This window comes from Hibiscus syriacus, unplaced genomic scaffold (genome assembly GCF_006381635.1).
Source record: "Hibiscus syriacus cultivar Baekdansim isolate YM2019G1 unplaced genomic scaffold, ASM638163v2 tig00111342_pilon, whole genome shotgun sequence".
Taxonomy (NCBI): Eukaryota; Viridiplantae; Streptophyta; class Magnoliopsida; order Malvales; family Malvaceae; genus Hibiscus; species Hibiscus syriacus.
Genome location: NW_024063066.1, coordinates 972501 through 978918, shown reverse-complemented (window position 1 = coordinate 978918; position 6418 = coordinate 972501).

Sequence of the window (6418 nt, the reverse complement as noted above, 5' to 3'; positions counted from 1 at the left end):
AACACTCAAGCTTTTTGTAAACAAGTCAGCAATTTGCTCATCTGTCTTGATTTGCCTCATCTCAATCTCTTCTTGCAAAACTTTTTCCCTAACAAAGTGGTAATGTACTTCCACATGTTTAGTTCTTGCATGAAAGACAGGATTCTCCGCTAGCCGAATTGCCGATTGGTTGTCACAATACAACGGAATTGCATAATCTACTGGTTGATGTAGATTATTCATCAACTGTATCAACCATGTACTCTCTTGAGCTGCCATTGTTGCTGCTCGATACTCAGCTTCAGTGGTTGACAATGATACCGTTGGTTGTCTTTTGCTACACCAAGAAATTGTTCCAGAGCCAAGCTTAAACACATACCCAGTTGTTGATCTCCTGGTGTCATGATCTCCTGCATAATCAGCATCACAATAACCAACTAACTTGCAGTCTTCACCTTTCTTGTACAAAAGACCATAGTCAATTGTATTCTTCACATATCTCAGTATTCGTCGAACTGCTTCCAAATGAGGCTTCTTTGGATTTTGCATATACCGACTCATCACACCAACTGCATAAGAAATGTCAGGTCGGGTCAAGGTTAAGTAGATCGGACTACCTACCAATTGTGATACATTGTTGCATCTTCCAAATCTTTTCATTCATGTGCACACATTTTGATATTTGGTTCCATTGGCGTTGAAGTTGACTTGCATTCGAGCATTCCAAACCTCTTCAGCAAATCTTTAGCATATTTCTGTTGACATAGAAATATTCCTTCGTGTGTACGATCAACCTCTAGACCAAGGAAGTGCTTAAGTTGTCCAAGTTCCTTCATCTGGAAACGAACTGATAAATTCTCCTCCGTCTGAAGAATTTCTGCCTCATCATCACCGGTTATGATTAAGTCATCCACGTACACTAGCACGATAGCTAGCTTACCTTCATTGGCTTTGACAAACAAGCTAGAATCTGCAGGTGTTACTGAATAACCACTTTTCGTTAGAAATTCAGCAATCTTACCATACCACGCCCTAGGTGCTTGTTTCAATCCGTAGAGTGCTTTTCGCAGCTTACACACATATTCAGGATGATCTTGACTCTGAAAACCCATTTGCTGGGTCATGTAGATCTCTCGATCTAGCTCTCCATGAAGAAAAGCATTCTTTACATCCATCTGCCACAAGTTCCAGTCTTTGTTGGCTGCAAGTGCAAGTAAGACTCGTACGGTTGTAAGTTTCGCCACTGGACTAAATGTTTCATCATAGTCTAATCCATACTGTTGAGAGAAACCACAAGCTACCAATCGTGCTTTGTACCTCTCGATTGACCCATCTGGACGGCGCTTTATCTTGTAAACCCATTTGCAAGATATGGGTTTCACATCTTTTATCTTTGGTACAATATCCCAAGTTTGATTTTGCTGAAGTGCATCGATCTCTTCTTTCATAGCTGTCATCCACTCAGAACTCTTCGATGCTTCTTCGAACGTCTCAGGCTCCGTTGCTTCTTTAATTATGGCTGCATTGGCATATTTGGGATTTGGCCTTCGTATTCTTGTTGACCTTCGAAGTTGAGATTGTGGAATTGATTCTTCTGTTTCACTAGGCCCACCTTCTTCGTTTGGTTGTTGATACACGCCAGTTTGCCACGGATTCTGAGTCACTCTTTGTTCGACATCATCACCATTTGAATCTTCTGATTCATCTGAACTTGTTTGAAGTTGAACATCATGCTCCCCCATCTTTTGTTGTAGTTTGTCTCCAAATTCTCTCGAATCTGGCAACACCTCCTTCTCTGAGGACCACCAAGAAGATGCTTCATCAAATACCACATTTCGTGACGTGTAGCATCTTCCACTAATTGGATCACAACATTTTCACCCCTTTCTCTGGCTGTCATATCCCACAAAGATACATCTAACAGCTTTCTTGTCAAATTTACTCCGTAAATGATCAGGAACAAACACATAACATACACAGCTAAATACTCAAAAGTAGCTAACTGTAGGTTTTATGTTCCATAGTTTCTCAAAGGGTGAAACAAATCCTAACCTTGGTTGAGGAAGTCTGTTGATCACAAAGGCTGCAGTCCTCATTGCTTCAGCCCAAAACCTTCCAGATACGTTCTTTGCATGTAGCATACTTCGACAAATTTCTGCAAGATGCCGGTTTTTTCTTTCCGCTACACCATTCTGTTGTGGCGTGTTGGCACAAGTGTACTGATGACGTATTCGACATTCCCTTAGGTATTGAGAGAACTCGTGTGATCTATATTCTCCTCCGTTGTCTGTGCGCAAGCAGCATATCTTCTTTCCCACTTCTCCTTCAGCTGAGTCTCTGAACTCTTTAAACTTTGAGAAAGTATCAGATTTTTCTTTCATAAAGAAAACCCACACATACCTGGAGAAGTCATCAATGAATGTTACCATATTTCGCATACCGCTAATTGACTGTTGCTTAACCGGTCCGAACACATCAGAGTGAACCAACTCCAAAGGTTCTTTTGCTTTAAACTTCGACTCGTCATATGGTAATTGGTGTGCTTTACCATACTGGCATCCCGCACAGACCGTGTCTGTTCTCACGTCTAGTTGAGGAAGCCCCTTAAGCATCGACTTTTTCACCATCACACTTAGCTTGGAATAGCTAACGTGACCTAACCGCATGTGCCATAGATCTGATGTCTCATTTTTCCTTGTCCTGTCCACATATGCAGACTCTGCTGACATCACGTAAATTGATTCCAAACGTCGTCCCTCCATTGTTGGTGTTTCTGTGATTTTGACGTCACGATAAACCTTCACGTCTTGGGGACCAAATAAGACATAATGGCCTGATGATGTTAGTTGAGCCACAGATAGCAAATTTTTATTCATTCGTGGGACATGGTAAACATCTTGGAGTTGCACCTGGTTAGTATTATATCGAGGAGTAACTATTGTCTTACCGATGTGAGTTATCGGTAACCTTGAGTTGTCAGCTGTCACCACCACACGACCTCCATTGTACTCAGACAGGTTTTGCAACTTCTGTTTGTCACCCGTCATATGATTTGAGCAGCCAGAATCTACGATCCAATCATTCTTGTAGTAAATCCGTTCTGGTGTTGTTACCGTGAGAGCTAATTCTTCTTCCTCCGTAGCAAATAACGCTTCAGCATCCCAACCATCTTCACTATTCTCCTTCGAACAAGAAGTAGCAGTATTACTTTCAACAGGCTTTTTCTTGGTCCAACAGTCTTTTGCCATGTGGCCCATCTTCCCACAATTGTAACACTTGCCATCGAACTTTCTACTATTACCGCGATTCTTGGAAGCTCCCCCTGAATGAGGGTCTCCCTTTCCTTGGTAATTTTTCACCTTGTCACCATCCTTTTTAGATCCATTGCCAGTATACCGCTGAAAAGTGCCTCTGTTTTTGCTGGTGTAGAGCGCTTCCTCTTCACCCTTCAACGAGACTCCTCCCATTTGCTTGGCCATGGCTTCTTGACCTGCAAGCAAATTTTCGAACTCAACAAACGATGGTTGTGTCGGCCATCCCTGTACAGCGGCAAAAAACCCTCGATATTCGGATCTCAAACCATGGATAATTATTCTTTTTATCCTGGCTTCCCCAATAGCAGCTGTCGGATCTAATTCTGAAATTTCACGGCATATCGACTTCACCTTGTGAAAGTATTGGGCAACCGCCATGTCGCGTTGCGCCATTGATAGAAGTTCATTCTCGAGAAGTTGCAATTTTGTATCGTTCCTCTTCGAAAAGAGTGTAACAAAAGTGTCCCATGCTTCCTTTGGTGTTTTAGCATCCCGGATGTGCTCCAACATTTCTTCTTCAATTGTGGTCTTTAAAGCAAACATTGCTTTGCCTGCTTTAATTTTCCACTTTCGCAAGATTCCATTGGCATCTTCTGTCGCCGGTTGTGTAACTTCACCACCATCGATAACCTCCCAAAGGTCTTGACCTTGTAAGTATGACTCCATACATGTTGCCCACGTGTTGTAGTTTTTGTTGTTGAGCTTCTTGATTCCTCCAACTACTTGAAGATCACCCATCTTAACGGCAAGGCTTTGACTACACCGAACAAGCTTGAGTAACAAACGTGCAGAGTACTAAATTACTCTAAACACAAAGAAGCTCCACAAGGTTTGTAATAACCTCGACAATAACTCAAGAAATATTTTCTGATGTGGAAGATCAGTTAAAAACCGCAGCCACAGAGCATACTCAGAATTTCAAGAGATCTTAAAAAACGTGGCTCGGATACCAATTGTTGAATCAAAATAGAGTAAAAACTCTAATTGATCAAAAAAAAACTCTCTTTAGAATAATCTCACAAAATTGTAAAAGAGAATAACTCTTAAGAAAGCTTTCAAATGCTTATAATTAAGCTTTGATTGTTGGATGATAAAACTCAAATACAAGTAGGGTATTTATAGGTTACAAGAAACAATCTAAACCACTCATTAAAATAAACACTAAATAATCTAAACCATTGAAATTAAAACATGAGAAAAATACTTAATTTTCACCTAACTAAATTGATGTAAGCAATGACATCAAAACTAAATTGATGTAAGCAATGACATCAAATTAATTTAGGTGTGAACATATAGGCTAATATTGAATTTTCAACACTTCTTTGTGTTTAGAGTAATTTAGTACTCTGCCTTGCCGTTAAGATGGGTGATCTTCAAGTAGTTGGAGGAATCAAGAAGCTCAACAACAAAAACTACAACACGTGGGCAACATGTATGGAGTCATACTTACAAGGTCAAGACCTTTGGGAGGTTGTCGGTGGTGGTGAAGTTACACAACCGGCGACAGAAGATGCCAATGGAATCTTGCGAAAGTGGAAAATTAAAGCAGGCAAAGCAATGTTTGCTTTAAAGACCACAATTGAAGAAGAAATGTTGGAGCACATCCGGGATGCTAAAACACCAAAGGAAGCATGGGACACTTTTGTTACACTCTTTTCGAAGAGGAACGATACAAAATTGCAACTTCTCGAGAATGAACTTCTATCAATGGCGCAACGCGACATGGCGGTTGCCCAATACTTTCACAAGGTGAAGTCGATATGCCGTGAAATTTCAGAATTAGATCCGACAGCTGCTATTGGGGAAGCCAGGATAAAAAGAATAATTATCCATGGTTTGAGATCCGAATATCGAGGGTTTTTTGCCGCTGTACAGGGATGGCCGACACAACCATCGTTTGTTGAGTTCGAAAATTTGCTTGCAGGTCAAGAAGCCATGGCCAAGCAAATGGGAGGAGTCTCGTTGAAGGGTGAAGAGGAAGCGCTCTACACCAGCAAAAACAGAGGCACTTTTCAGCGGTATACTGGCAATGGATCTAAAAAGGATGGTGACAAGGTGAAAAATTACCAAGGAAAGGGAGACCCTCATTCAGGGGGAGCTTCCAAGAATCGCGGTAATAGTAGAAAGTTCGATGGCAAGTGTTACAATTGTGGGAAGATGGGCCACATGGCAAAAGACTGTTGGACCAAGAAAAAGCCTGTTGAAAGTAATACTGCTACTTCTTGTTCGAAGGAGAATAGTGAAGATGGTTGGGATGCTGAAGCGTTATTTGCTACGGAGGAAGAAGAATTAGCTCTCACGGTAACAACACCAGAACGGATTGACTACAAGAATGATTGGATCGTAGATTCTGGCTGCTCAAATCATATGACGGGTGACAAACAGAAGTTGCAAAACCTGTCTGAGTACAATGGAGGTCGTGTGGTGGTGACAGCTGACAACTCAAGGTTACCGATACTCACATCGGTAAGACAATAGTTACTCCTCGATATAATACTAACCAGGTGCAACTCCAAGATGTTTACCATGTCCCAGGAATGAAGAAAATTTGCTATCTGTGGCTCAACTAACATCATCAGGCCATTATGTCTTATTTGGTCCCCAAGACGTGAAGGTTATCGTGACGTCAAAATCACAGAAACACCAACAATGGAGGGACGACGTTTGGAATCAATTTACGTGATGTCAGCAGAGTCTGCATATGTGGACAGGACAAGGAAAAATGAGACATCAGATCTATGGCACATGCGGTTAGGTCACGTTAGCTATTCCAAGCTAAGTGTGATGGTGAAAAAGTCGATGCTTAAGGGGCTTCCTCAACTAGACGTGAGAACAGACACGGTCTGTGCGGGATGCCAGTATGGTAAAGCACCAATTACCATATGACGAGTCGAAGTTTAAAGCAAAAGAACCTTTGGAGTTGGTTCACTCTGATGTGTTCGGACCGGTTAAGCAACAGTCAATTAGCGGTATGCGGTACATGGTAACATTCATTGATGACTTCTCCAGGTATGTGGGGTTTTCTTTATGAAAGAAAAATCTGATACTTTTCAAAGTTTAAAGAGTTCAGAGACTCAGCTGAAGGAGAAGTGGGAAAGAAGATATGATGTTTGCGCACAGAC